This window comes from Heptranchias perlo, chromosome 36 (assembly GCF_035084215.1).
Source record: "Heptranchias perlo isolate sHepPer1 chromosome 36, sHepPer1.hap1, whole genome shotgun sequence".
NCBI classification, from domain to species: domain Eukaryota; kingdom Metazoa; phylum Chordata; class Chondrichthyes; order Hexanchiformes; family Hexanchidae; genus Heptranchias; species Heptranchias perlo.
The window spans coordinates 9,330,769-9,345,855 of NC_090360.1; positions in this window are offsets into that span (position 1 = coordinate 9,330,769).

The following is a 15,087-nucleotide window of genomic DNA, read 5'->3' on the forward strand; positions in this document are numbered from 1 at the left end:
GTTTGCGATAGGATTTGGGCAGCAGAGTTTTGGATGAGCTGAAGTTTATGGAGGATCCAGGCTGGGAGGCTGGCGGGGAGAGCATTGGAATAGTTGAATAGTTGAGTCTGGGGGTGACAAAGGCACGGATGAGGATTTCAGCAGTGGATGGGCTGAGGTAGGGGAGAAGGTGAGTGATGTTACGGATGTGGAAGTAGGCGGTCTTTGTGATGGAGAGAATATGGGGTCAGAAGCTCAGCTCAGGATTGAATAAAACATCAAGGTTGCATACAATCTGGTTGAGCCTGAGGCAGTGACCAGGGAGGGAGACAGAGTCGGAGGAAAGGTTACTGAGTTTGTGAAGGGGGCCAAAGACGATGGCTTCAGTCTTCCCAAAGTTTAACTGGAGGAAATTGTAGCTCATCCACGACTGGATTTTGGATGAGCAGTCTGACAACACAGAGGCAGTGGCGGGATCAAGAGAAGTGTTGGAGAGGTAGAGCTGGGTGTTGTCAGCATACGTGTGAAAGCTGACCCCATGTCCGTGGATGATGCAATGGAAGTTTATCTAGGCGATACAGCCCCTACCACCCAGCCAGCTGTTCTTTCTATATCTTTGACAGGCGAAATCAAAGTTTATAACAGACACTTGGGCTGCACTTGGTTCCAGCTGCACCAGCGAAGTCAACTGTTGTGTCTCATCACTGACTGTACCCACTCTGCTATGTAGCAGTGCACACTGTGTTTGCTTTTTGCCAATTGCACTATGTGCCTTCCTGAAAACCTTCCTTCCGTGCCAACTGTCCCCAGCTGTACCAACAGATCCACTGCGCCTTGTCCACCAACCATGTCCGCTCCATCAAACATGCACAGTGAGACCTACCTCCCTTCCTCTCCAATAGGTCGGAAAGGTTTCCCCAGCTGGTATATGCTGTCAGACGAAAGTTCTGTTCATCTGGAGCTGGACAGGATAACAGCTGATTATCAAGAGCCATTCTGGTGGTCTTACACACGTAACCTGCAGACAAACTGCATCAAGTACAAAGAAAGAGTGGGCATATAACTCCCTCAGGAGCAGGCATCCAATGTCAATCAAGTTAAGAAGTACCACATAAATATTTTATCTGTTTAATGGTAAACAGACCTTACCACAACCCAGTACATGATCATCATCAACTTCAAAGTGATTATCTCATCTATACAGCATTGCAGTGGCACCTCTTTTCCAATTGGCCCACTGAAGACCCACGCATGCAAGTGAGTGAGTGAATAAATGTCAGCAAGTTTTGGAAATGTGTTTGCTCGAATTCTCTTTATTGTGTCACTGAGACGGATGTGTGGTTTTATTAATACGAAGGGAAACCACAAGCAACATGAAATTCTGAAAACGACAGTTGCTACAACACTAATGGGAAAAATGTCAATCTTTTTAAAACAATGGTGTTCTTTCTGGTAGCAACTGCTATTGATTTTCAGCTTGATGCCACATAGGATTTGGTGGTGCCAAGTTACCCGCAAGGTTCAGGGTGTTTAAACGAACAGAGGTGCTTGTTGGGGATTATTCAGACCGCCCCTCAGTCTGTGATTTATCCCCGCTACTGACAGTTTATATGATTTCATTTTCACAATGAAAGAAGCACAAATTTTAAAACATATAATTGGAAAGTATTATACAGGAAAATATATTAATTATTCCTGTTGATATACCTAATGGTATTACTCCTTTAAAGAAAGGAAAGATAAAGACTTGCATTTATATAGCGCCATTCACAACCTCAGGACGTCGCAAAGCGCTTTACAGCCAATGAAATACTTTTGAAGTGTAGTCACTGATGTAATGTAGGAATCACGGCAGCCAATTTGCGAACAGCAAAGTCCCACAAACAGCAAAGTGATAGTGACCAGGTAAGATTTACTTAAGGGGGTGGTGCATTAGAAGGTAATGGACTTCACCAAAATTTAGATACTTCAAAATATTCAAACATTAATTGAAACAAATTCAGTTTGGATGGAAAAGAAAGAAAGGACTTGCATTTATATTGCGCTTTTCATGACCTCAGGACGTCCCATAGTGCTTTACAGCCAATGAAGTACTTTTGAAGTGTATTCACTGTTGTAATGTAGGAAACACAGCCAATTTGCGCACAGCAAGGTCCCAAAAATAGTAATATGATAATGACCAGATAAATCTGTTCTAGTGATGTTGGTTGAAGGATAAACATTGGCTAGGACACTTCCCTGCACTTTTTCGAAATAGTGCCATGAGATGTTTTACGTTCACCTAAGAGGGAAGATGGAGCCTTGATTTAATGTCTCATCTGAAAGACAGCACCCCAGACAATGCAGCGTTCCCTCAGTACTACACTGGTGTCAACCTAGATTTTGTGCTCAAGTCTCTGGAGTGGGACTCGAACCCACAACCTTCTGACTCAAGAGACGAAAGTGCTACCCACTGAGCCAAGGCTGACATCTAAATATATACACCTGCTACAGTAAAGTTAACACCTTTTTCCACATCCCAAAAATATGCATCTACGAGATTTCAAGTTGGCAAAACGTGTAGTTGCTTCAAGAAAACTCAAAGTCTTCAAACTGAAGATAAGTTGCATCTGAGAGATTGAGTGTGGCCCAAAAGATCATCTGAAAACTGGGCCAAAATTGGAGTTATGCTGCCTGGTTTAAATTCATAAGAAAATGGACAGCCCAAGAAAAAAAACTGCCCAGCAAAAAAATAAATAGATGGATGGAAAGCTGTATGCCATCATGAGACAAAACATGTTGATCAATTATTTCATGTTTCCCTGACAACATGATGTCATTGAAGTTTGCTGAGGGCTGCTATGCCTAATAAATGGTTGGCACATCTTCAAAAGGTAGGATTACATTGGCCTTTTTAGTGGTGCAGAAACATCAGATATCATTGTCAGTAACCACCAACTGTTCAATCTTGTCGTTTGTTAACTGATCGTGGCCTGATTCTGGCACTCTTATGAATCATTTCATATCACATTCCACATGGGTGACACCCTGTGGCACTGGGATAATAAAGAAGTTCACATGTGTTTGCCAGTCCCTTGAAAAATGCATTTAATGAATTCTACAATGCACAAAGTACAGTCAGTGTCACAATGGAAAAATCCACCTCTCACTTAGTTTCTTCTTAAAAGACCTGCATTTATACAACGCCTTTTGTGACCTCAGGACATCCCAAAGTGCTTTACAGCCAATAAAGCATTTTTCTGAAGTGTAGTCACTGTTGTAATATAGGAAACGTGGCAGCCAATTTGCGTAAAGCAAGGTCCCACAAACAGCAATGTGATAATGGTTAGATCATCTGCTTTAGTGGTAATGGTTAAGGGATTAAATATTGGACAGGGCACCTGGGAGAATATCCCTGCTCTTCTTTGAAATAGTGCCATGGGATCTTTTAAGTCCACCTGAAAGGGCACGCGGGGCCTCAGTTTAATGTCTTATCATCTTGGGATGGTTCAGGGTTAGTTTCACTTATGTGCAAGGGCAGCCTGAGAAGATGTTGCATCTCAGCAGATTAATTATTTGCTATACTTCCATCATCTCATGTAAATTTTATATTTTCAAAATTTTACACTTGTTTACACATTGCACAGCTGTTGTATATTTCTGTACATGCCACTTGCAGGATCAAAACTGACATAATAGAGGTCATAGTCCAAACATGCATTGTCAACAGGGATCCTTCTATGCTTCCAGCGTGTACTGAGAAAATTACCCCAATGAGTCTACCAGCATACTTCTACTTACTAGTGCAGGGATAATACATGCTTCAGAATCAGGGTGGTGGCCATTGGGGATGGGCTGCACAGGGGCTTCTTTACTTTGTCTAAGGTGTCATTGAGTTGGATTGCTGGTCTTCTGGTACCAGGAGTAGTGATGTATTCCCTTCTACGACTTACAGTCGATAGGTAGTTTCTGTGCTTTAGAGTAAGTCAGTGATGTCGATTCTGGAGGCCAATGAAGAATTACTCCTGTATCACCATGGAGGGCCAAATTGTCCCAAAGTGTGTGGTGGGAGCTACAATAATGCCATGACCCACATTGTGCTAACTCACTCAGAAACTTACCTCATATTAAGCAATACTAAGACCACTTCATAAAAGTGTAGCTTGAAATTGTTTCCAACATCTTTGCTGCAAAAATAAATCTGACTAGAATCTCAATTCTGTCACTATCTTTGACGCTCTACTGGGGTTTGTAAATAGACCCTGGATTATGGCACTAACTCTTGAGTATAAATAAATCAGACAACCAAATAATAAAAGACTCCTAACCTTATAAGGACAAGCTTCCTGCACATGTTGTGTTCAGCCTTGCAAAATAGCAGAGTGTGTTACTGGGCATTTAGGAAGCTGTTCTCCCTTGGGTAACTTTGTGAAAAGAGGTAAAATCTGCATTACCCTTAAACACATGGAGCAACAATATCTGCTAGGATTGTCCATGCTGCTCCTGGAAGCTCTTGGTGCTGACGGGAAAGAAAAATGAAATCAGCATGCATTCAATGCCTATGGAGTGAAGGAATAACCGCCCTTTATCAATGAGTAATACCTCAGGCAAGCTTGTGTACCAATTAGATTGTCATCTCCCCCTTCAAGATCACAGGTGCTGATCCTAATGGAACTGGAGCTCCTCTTCTGCATAAGTTTTCCTTTGGTTCGACGTATGTTGCTTATCATTCATACTGACAATTTATCAGATTTTCTAAAAGTATTTAAGCTAGTTAACTTCTGAATAAAGAAACGTTTGGTGAGGTAAATCCTAAATTTATGGTACAATTGCGCACACACACAGCATTGAGAGATATTTTCTTTTTTCAAGACAAATGCTTCACACTTCAATATTTTATTTCTCAATGAAGCTCTGGCAGGATAACAGAGCGATTGGACACAAGGGCAAATCAGCTGCTCGATGAATACTGGCTACAGGAAGAGATTTGCTGTCGATAGAGAATATCCCTGCGTTTAAAAGACCTCAAAAAATAAAAATCTGAAGAGCAAATGTCAGCATAGTATGCACATTACTATAAGAGTTAGAAAGAAAAAATGAAATTCAGAATGAATCCCAGTGGCCTGAGATATGAATGTATAATTGCTCATTCTTATGCATTACCCGTTAAAGGAGTTTAATTCTCTAATCTCAAATTGCTGGTGATAGAATTGGTAATACGGTTGCTGTGCATGCCATCTACCTTCCTGACGTCAAGATTGGACATGCCAGAACACAAATATGAATTTTGTAGCTGGGGTCGGGGGTCATTGGATAACAATCAGGGAGAAGAACTCCGCTGATTTCTTTCCTGCCCAAGTTCAGAACACTGAGGCCAATTGTTTCTTTTTTTAAAAATTCGTTCATGGGATGTGGGCATCGCTGGCAAGGCAAGCATTTATTGTCCATCACTAATTACCCTTGAGAAGGTGGTGGTGAGCTGCCTTCTTGAACCACTGCAGTCCGTGTGGTGAAGGTTCTCCCACAGTGCTGTTAGGAAGGGAGTTCCAGGATTTTGACCGAGCAACGATGAAGGAACGGCGATATATTTCCAAGTCGGGATGGTGTGTGACTTAGAGGGGAATGTGCAGGTGGAGTTGTTCCCATGTGTCTGCTGCCCTTGTCCTTCTAGGTGGTAGAGGTCGCGGGTTTGGGAGGTGCTGTCGAAGAAGCCTTGGTGAGTTGCTGCAGTGCATCCTGTGGATGGTACACACTGCAGCCACAGTGCGCCAGTGGTGAAGGGAGTGAATGTTTAGGGTAGTGGATGGGGTGCCAATCAAGCGTGTTGCTTTGTCCAGGATGGTGTCGAGCTTCTTGAGTGTTGTTGGAGCTGCACTCATCCAGGCAAGTGGAGAGTATTCCATCACACTCCTGACTTGTGCCTTGTAGATGGTGGAAAGGCCTGGTTGCTGAAGGATATTTTTTAACTGAATTGTGGAGCAACGGTTCTCTGCCTATGATCATCGTTATGTTAAAATGAATCATTAATGACCAGTCTTGTTTACAGAATAAAGCAGAATATTAAAACCTATGTGGTCTTAATGAAATACTTCTCTGCTTGAGGCAGGGATTGATGACCTTATCACTAAAATACAAATCAAATGATACTCCATGAGGCTATATCTAGGCTGTTTTTCTCTCACTGTAATGTTCTGACACAAGATGCTGGAAGAAAATCTACCTATATTTAGAATTTATCACTGCGATCAAATTAAAATCAATATTGTGCAATATTTTAACACTCGTATTTGCTCAGTAACCATTATTCTGCATTATTCAGCTTCTCTATTGCAAAGGGACTGAGCACAGCTTGGCTGTGTTGGAGATCAGTTGCAGTGTTCTGATGAATACTGACATGCAGAACTGGGATAAGCACAATGAGGTGTGACTGACGTTGGAGTATTGTTTTTTTACACAAGAGGTTCAGCAAAAGAGAGAAAAAAAAAAGATGTGACGGAATGACAAAAAGATTATTAAGGAAACATCCACTTGCAATTTCCCCTCGTGTTCTAGACCATCCCTTGGTATGTTAACCTTGTGCTTGTACAGGGAACTCAAGGTATAATGTAATAACCTTAGGTTAGGAAAATGATCATCTACAATCTTCACTACCAAAGCTCATTTGATTAGTTTCAAAATCTGTAAAATTCCTATATACCCTACAGGATTTTTGAATTGCATATTGTGTAGAATATTTTAACAAATCTGTCCCATAGTTGTATGTTGGTTCCTCCAAATCACAGAGTCACAGAAATTACAGCACAGATCACGCCTGTGCTGGTACGAACTCCAAATTGAAACGACCTACTTTAATCTTATTTCCCTGGACCACTTAATATTTTTTCTTATTCAGGTATTAATCTAATTCCCTCTTAAATATCCCGGTTGATTCAGCTTTAAATCCACTTGGCAATAATTAGAAGAGGAAGTTAGAAGAAATGTTTTCACACAGAGGTTTGTTAGGAGATTGAATGCTTTATTACAATTTCTATTAAGGGAGAGATTGTAACATCATTTAAAAGGGCACTGGATAAATATTTGAAAGGGCAAGGAAATGAGATTAGAGCAGATAGCTCCAGTTAAGAGTGAGCAGCAGTACAGTTGTGATGGGCCAAATCGTTAGAATCATAGAATCATAGAAGTTTACAACATGGAAACAGGCTCTTCGGCCCAACAGATCCATGTCGCCCAGTTTATACCACTAAGCTAGTCCCAATTGCCTGCACTTGGCCCATATCCCTCTATACCCATCTTACCCATGTAACTGTCCAAATGCTTTTTAAAAGACAAAATTGTACCCGCCTCTACTACTGCCTCTGGCAGCTCGTTCCAGACACTCACCACCCTTTGAGTGAAAATATTGCCCCTCTGGACCCTTTTGTATCTCTCCCCTCTCACCTTAAATCTATGCCCCCTCGTTATAGACTCCCCTACCTTTGGGAAAAGATTTTGACTATCGACCTTATCTATGCCCCTCATTATTTTATAGACTTCTATAAGATCACCCCTAAACCTCCTACTCTCCAGGGAAAAAAGTCTCAGTCTATCCAACCTCTCCCTATAAGTCAAACGTTCTATGTTATAATTTCTACCATTCTATAATTCTGGTGTTGGGTTGAGAATTTTTCCTTAATCATAGTCAGTGGGGTAAAAGTTATTGGATCCTTGGGTCCAATCCACTTGGGAGTGAACATTATCAGGATTCCCACTGTTGAGAATGAATGATCCTGCTGGATCTCACTTGAAGAATAACCACACCCTGAAGAGATGAACCGTATACAGTCCATCCTAGTTCCTAAGAACCTCTTAAACCATTCCATTCGATCAACTTGAGCACTATCAGGTGCAACTGAGAGCGGACCTTACCATAGGATTTGCTGATGAAGCAGAAATTGCTGTTGCTGACACACACGCTATATTGTGGCGGTGACCTCAGGCCCACATGCCACTTGTGCTCAGACATTGTAAACCAACCTGGCCAACAGCTGGTTCTTTCTTACGGCTTGGCTGGGCTTCCCCAAGGTCATATGAATGTTTGTTTTGTGAAGGAGTCCAGGAGACATGCAGTGGGGCATCGTCAAGGTTAGATAGAGGGATTGAAGAATGCTTGTTAAAGAATATGAAGATTAATAGCAGATTCTCTGAACACTTCATCCCACGGAATGAGTCACTTTTACCAGCTCAGTGATTTGTTCTCCCACTTCTAAAGCATTTCCTGGTGACCTTGCAGGGTCAAACGTAAACTGTGGAGTTGTACTGTAACTGCTGCTGTGCTGCAAGTGCCTTACATTCTGTTCAACTAAGACATTGACAGGGACAGCAAAGTGCCACTTGTATTCCAAAAGGAGGATGTCAGGCCGTGTAAGTAACAGGCGATATTTAATGGAAGTCTCCCCTGTCCACTGCCACCAATCATTATAAAGGAAAGGATGCTGCATGAGCTTGCTCGGTTGTCAGATATTCATTTATAGCCCAGATTGGCACTGTTAATGGCTGTTTACTTTATTGTAGACCTGTCATGCTCCCAATAAATTGTATTCCTGTAGGATGTGGGTGTGCGAATTTCTTTTTCTTATCACCCTCAGTGCCCTTGTCACTTCAACTCTCAACCTGTTTCTGTCAGTACAAGGTTCATGTTTGGGGAACGATGGGTGAGCACCTCACTAATGTAGCCTCTGTTGAACCATTTGATTAGATCTCATGGTAAACCCAGTCTGCGTCTAAGGTTATCAATTTTTTCCTTGCTGCAGCCACATAGATCAATTAATCAATGAACAAATAAATCATTATAACACTATCGTGTTCATATATATTTCAAATCACACTGCCCCTATGCCTGATTGCTTGTATTTCTCAAAGATTAGTTTTGAATCTTTACAGCAGATTTATGTTACTGACTATATCCTTTACAGCTTCATAACAGGAGAGATCAATGTATTCAATCCCAGTGAGATTACCTACACACCAATGCTTTGTTAGAGGAGAATACAAAGAGATATTGGAGGCACCTCATATTCAGAGTCATACAGATTTAATCCTTTAAATGTCCCAGCGGTATTTCATCGTGATTTCAAAATGTGACAATGCCAGTGTTCTACAACTTATTGAGTGAACACAGTCACTGAGGAAATGATGTCGGGGATTTTCTCCAATTTAAATTATAGTCATTGCACTTTACTTATAAGAGGTTCAAGCTTTCAAAAACGACATGTAAAAAATACTTGAATGTAAGACTGGTGACATATTTAAACGAGTAATCCGCCTTTCGTAGGTTGAGAAAACAAAGGCTGCACTTTTCTTTCCACCACCCAAAAGGTAAGCGTCATACAGTGGTGATGCAGCAAGAGTGTGAACTGTTTTCAGTCAGTTTATTTTAAATTGTCAGAGTTCAAGTGTTAAACATTACAATGGGGGAAACTTTTTACCTGGTTGCTTTGTGACAAACCATCTGCGTGTTCTTTCTAACCGGCTCATTCCAAACAGAGGAAGCCTGTCACCAATGGCAAAAGGGAGCACAACCATTGCTTTAAGAAAAGTGCAGTATGTAGTACAGGCTCATGTACGGTAGCATTAGGAGATTATTGTGCTGGATAGCATATTTGGATGGAGGCTGGACTGCAACATTTTCAACAAAAAGGTATTGGCTGTTTGTCAATAAATAACAAAGCAATATTTTATTATTGGAGTCCAGATAACAAAGAACCAAAAAAGCAAAAGGAAGAGGGAAGCATAATCATGATCAAAAATATGATAATGAAGTGGTTTCTTAAATTCACTGAGAGGTACACAATATTATGTATAGTACATATTCATAGATCTCCCAAAGCATTACTCACAGTGAGTCGAAGGTTTTGCTGTTTCAATGATGGGGTGTGAGGTTGGGGAAGGGATACACTGAAAGAATTCAGAAAACAAATTGTGAGAGATGTGCTGAGAGACAGTGACATTTTTTCATTGGATTCTGGAAAATACTTGCCCAATGCAAGTAGATAAACAAACAAATGAATTCCCCGTACATACATACTGCATATAATTATATCAATCAGTCTGTGCATGTAAGGTGTTGTAATTACATAAATGACCAAATCCTTAAATACAATTACTTTGACTGTTTTTTCCTGTCAAAGTTACTTCAGGTAAGTTGAGAAGTTAATGCTTTACTTTCTTGTATTAAAAAAATTGCTACCTTCACAGTTCTAATAATGGCTTCTTGGCTCTTGGTACTGTCATTCCTTAGGCCTCTTCCATTGATTCAATCACTCAACTAAAAGGGAGGGGGGGGAGCAATGTTGCAAGATGGACAATTACAATTAAACTTTGCATTTATATAGCACCTTTAATATAGACAAATGTCCTAAGGCACTTCATAGAGGCATAAAGAAAAAAAATGATGAATAGCCAAAAGAGGAGATATTTGGGAAGTGGGGGGAAACAAAATGCTTGGTTGAAGAGGTAGGTTTTAAAGGGAGCCTTATAGGAGAGAGAGCTACAGGGGCAGAGGGATTTAGGGAGGGAATTCCAGAGTGTGGGCCCAGATGGCTGTAGGCAAGGGTGTCATTGGAGGGGTGAAGGGATGGGGGATGCACAAGTGGTTGGAGTCAGAGGAACAGAGAGTGCAGGGGGAGTTGTAACACTGGAGGAGGCTCCAGAGCTAGCGAGGAGCCAAGGAGAAATTTAAACATGAAGATGAGAATTTTAAATTTGAGGTGTTGGGGAACTGGAGCCAATGTAGGCCGGAGAGGAGAGGGGTGATGAGCAAGCGGGACTTAAAATCATAGAATCATGGAAATTTACGGCACAGAAGGAGGCCATTCGGCCCATCGTGTCTGTGTCGGCTGGCCCTGCTAGGACTTGGTGCAGAATACGATACAAAGAGTAGAGTTTTGCGTGAACTGGTTTAGAGAGAATGGAGGATGAGAGGCCAGTAGGGAGAGCATTGGAATAGTTGTGTCTGGAGGTGATAGCGGCATGGATAAGGGTTTCAGTGGCGATTGGCTGAGGTAAGGGCAGTAGGCAATCATTCATTTCAATTTGATTTCAAATTGGATCTTGAAATAAATGGATTACAAGTCAGACAGCCAGAGTAGGTCGGCAAAGGCAGTGGCAGCAGATGAGTGGAACTTAGTGCAGGATAGGATGCATACAACGACGTTCTGGATGAGTTCAAGGTGGATAGGGTATGGGATTTGAAATTCAGCCTAAAGAAAGAACTTGCATTTATATAGCACCTTTCAAGACCTCAGGACGTCCCAAAGCACTTTAGAGCCAATAAAGTGCTTTTGAGATGTAGTCACTGTTGGACCACTGAGCTTGCAAACCACTGGGTTCAGTTTGACTGAACTGCCACGATCAGAGGCGATGAGGCAAAATTTCTGGCTGAAGCCAAACAGGATTGCTTCAGTCTTACCACTGTTAAGTTGGAGAAAATTCTGGCTCATTGACAACTTTAATTAGCAAAGGTAAAGATCGCAAAAATGTCACAAGGAGATTACAAACTAAAAAAAACAAATTCCTCCAGGAGAATCTGATTTCATTAGATTAATTTCACAAAAAATGTGGGAATTAGAAAATGAAGACATATCAAAGTGAACAATCTCCTTATTCATTTTTAAAACCACTATGTCCAAAAATAAACCATTTCGATGCCTTTAAAAGTTTTGAAAATGCATCTTAACAATTTTGGCACCAAATGACATTCCTAGCACTACATTAATATGTGCTGCTATGTTACAAACATTACACAGACATGTGGTCTCTTGGTAGCATAAGGAGGTCACTGTCCTTTAAGGCTGCATTTATATCTCACCCTTAGCATCAGTACACAGCAGTTTCACTTTCCACTGACTCTAAGAAGTTGTATTGTAGACCTGGAGTCAGGGCCCAACCTAATTCTGGAGTGGGTGAGATTTCCTCTTTCAGTGACGCTACAGTTGTGGTGCGAATGCAACCTAAAACACCAATCTCACCTAATGTAGAGGACATCATAGTCTTTCATGAGGTTATCTCGGTCCTGTGTAAGATACCTTCTCATAAATATCCATTTTATCATAACACTTGTCCAATTTCGTCTGTGGCAAAGTAATGTAATATTTCAACTTAATCTTCCAAGAAATAAGGTCCGTTACTTTGGGGAAAGCTATGTTAGATCTTCTTACCAAACTTAGACACACTGGCTGGTCGACTAAGGTAGTGATTTCAATCATAGCTCTCAAGGAAGGAATGTCACCCTGATATAAAATTGTTCAAATTAATCATCGAGAGTGTTCACTTCCTGATCGGGTGAATCCTTTCAAGGCCAAGAGGAGTAGTCCTTTAAATACAATAAATTTTACCCTTAAGATTTAAGTCAAAAGTAAGGTAGCAATTGCCAGTGTTGCCTAAGGCAACACTGGCAATTGCTACCTTACTTTTGACATAAATAGAACTCATTCCCATGGACCAAGCAATTTAAGTGAGCCATGGTCCACACTGTGAATGGAAATAATTTTAACGTCCTCTTACCAGCTTGACTCAGTGGTAGCACTCTCACCTCTGAGTCAGAAGCAACAACCCAACATTGGGGTCCAGATAACAAAGAACCAAAAGAGCAAAGGCAGAGTGAAGCATCACCATTATCAAAACCATGATAGTGAATTAATTCTTAAATTCACGGAGAGGTACGCAATGTTATTTATAATATATATTCATAGATCTCCCATAGTATTACACACAGTGAGTCGAAGAGATTTGCAGTTTCAATGATGGGGTGAGAGGATGGTGGGATACACTGAAAGAATTTAGAAAACAACTTGTGAGAAATGTGCTGAGAGACAGTGACATTTTACTTCAGAAGCCCCAGTGCAGGACTTGAGTACATAATCTAGGCTGACACTTCGGGGCAGTATTGAGAGGATGCTATTTTTTTTTGTCAGTGGTGCCATCTTTTGGATGAGGTCCTGTCTGCCTGTTCAGATGGATATAAAAATCCCACGGCACTTTTTGAAGAGCAGTGGCATTCTCCCAGTGTCCTGGCCAACATTTATCCCACAACTAACACCACGAAAACAAATTAAATGGTCAGTTATCTCATTGTTGTTTGTGGCACCTTGCTGTGTACAAATTAGCTGCTGTATTAGGTTACATAACGACAATAATTGCTCTTCAAAAGTAATCATTCATTGACTATAAAGTACTTTAAGATGTCCTGACGATGTCAAAAGTGCTATGCAAATACAAGTTCTTTATTTCTTTGCCTCCTGTAGTGGGTTCTATTTAAAACATTGGTAGCAATGATTCAGCGTACTCTTCAATTAATTGACTATGCCCTAGTGGGCGATACCTGGCACAGAGTAATTGTGATATTACTGTCATATGGTCAGCTGTGAACTTCTTGTTGCATACTGCAAGTTTTCAATTCATCAGTGAAGCCCAAATTATTTTAAACGTATTTGTAATAACAGCTGAACATGATCGAAAGTTCAAACCATCATACAGCGTTAGATGTTTGACAGGAAAGAAAAATTAATCACCAGGGGTGATGGCGGCCCTAATTTGAATGTTAGAAGTTGCGTAGAATGTCAATGGGAGACATTCATTTTAAATGCAGCACTTTATTGTACAGGTTCTACCTAAGGGAGAAGAGAGTGCTAATTATTAATTACATAGGTGGTTGGGTTATGATGTGCTAACTACCTACGAGTAGCTATTATTTTTATCATCACCGTAGGTAGTTGTCACTTAACTGGTGGTATCATGCAACATATCCTAGGAACCACCCACGGAGCAACCCTGCATTAACGGAATCACAGAGGCACTTTAAAACAAATAAAAGGGCAATTTTCCATCTAACTCTGAGCAGTAACATAAAACACAATGTAATAAAGTAGGCATGGTGGGTGTAATCAGTTTTAATTCTATAGTGTGAAAGGGAAGCCTAAGGCACTTACATGTGCAGTGGTTGTGAACTTTTTGCCTTTCATATTCATGAATGAAAAGCAGTAGCGTGCCATTATAGGTGCAACATTATTATAAATATATATCAGCTGATGCAAGCTACAGTCTTTAGAGATCTGTGCAAGGTTATCATAAGATCCTGATTCTTATTTTCCTTTGTTTGCTAACCTTGATGAAAAAAAAATAGATTTGAGTATAAAGCAGGAAATCCTGCAATTTATTCTCCTTATCTTCAACTTGTCCTAGAAGAGCTCAGTTTCATGCAATTTTGAAATGTGTTTGTGAGTATGTTGTGGCTATTCGGAAAACTGAATACAGAGTCCAGGGACTTGAGCACATAATCCAGACTGATAAACCCTTCATAAACTTGAGCTTATCCGAAACTCTGCTGCCCGTATCCCAAGTCCCATTCGCCCATCTCCCCTGTGCTCGCTGACCTACATTGGCTCCTGGTCTGGAGCACCTCAGTTTAAAAATTCTCATCCTAGTTTTCAAATCCATCCATGGCCTCGACCCCTCCCTATCTCTGTAACCTCTTCCAGCCCTACAACCCTCCGAGATCTCGGCGTTCCTCCAATTCTTGTCTCTTGTGCATCCTCGATTTTAATCGCTCCACCATTGGCGGCCATGCCTTCAGTTGCCTAGGCCCTAAGGTCTGAAATTCCCTTCCTGGACCTCTCTACCTCCCTCTCCTCCTTTAAGATGCTCCTTAAAACTTATCTTGTCATCTGTCCTAATATCTCCTTATGTGGTTTGGTGTCAAATTTTGTTTGAAAACGTTCCTGTGAAGTGCCTTGGGATGTTTTACTACATTAAAGGTACTACATAAATGCAAGTTGTTGTTGATACTCCAGTGCAGTACTGAGGGAATGCTGCACTGTCAGAGGCGCCGTCTTTCGGATGAGACGTTAAACTGAGGCCCTGTCTGCCCTCTCAGTTGGACGTAAAAGATCTCACGGTGCTATTTCGAAGAAGAGTAGGGGAATTCTCCCCGGTGTCCTGGCCAATATTTATCCCTCAATAAACATCACTAAAACAGATTATCCGGTCATTATCACATTGCTGGTTGTGGGACCTTGTTGTGCGCAAATTGGCTGCTGCGTTTCCTACATTACAGCAGTGACTACACTTCATTGGCTGTAAAGTCATCCTGAAGTC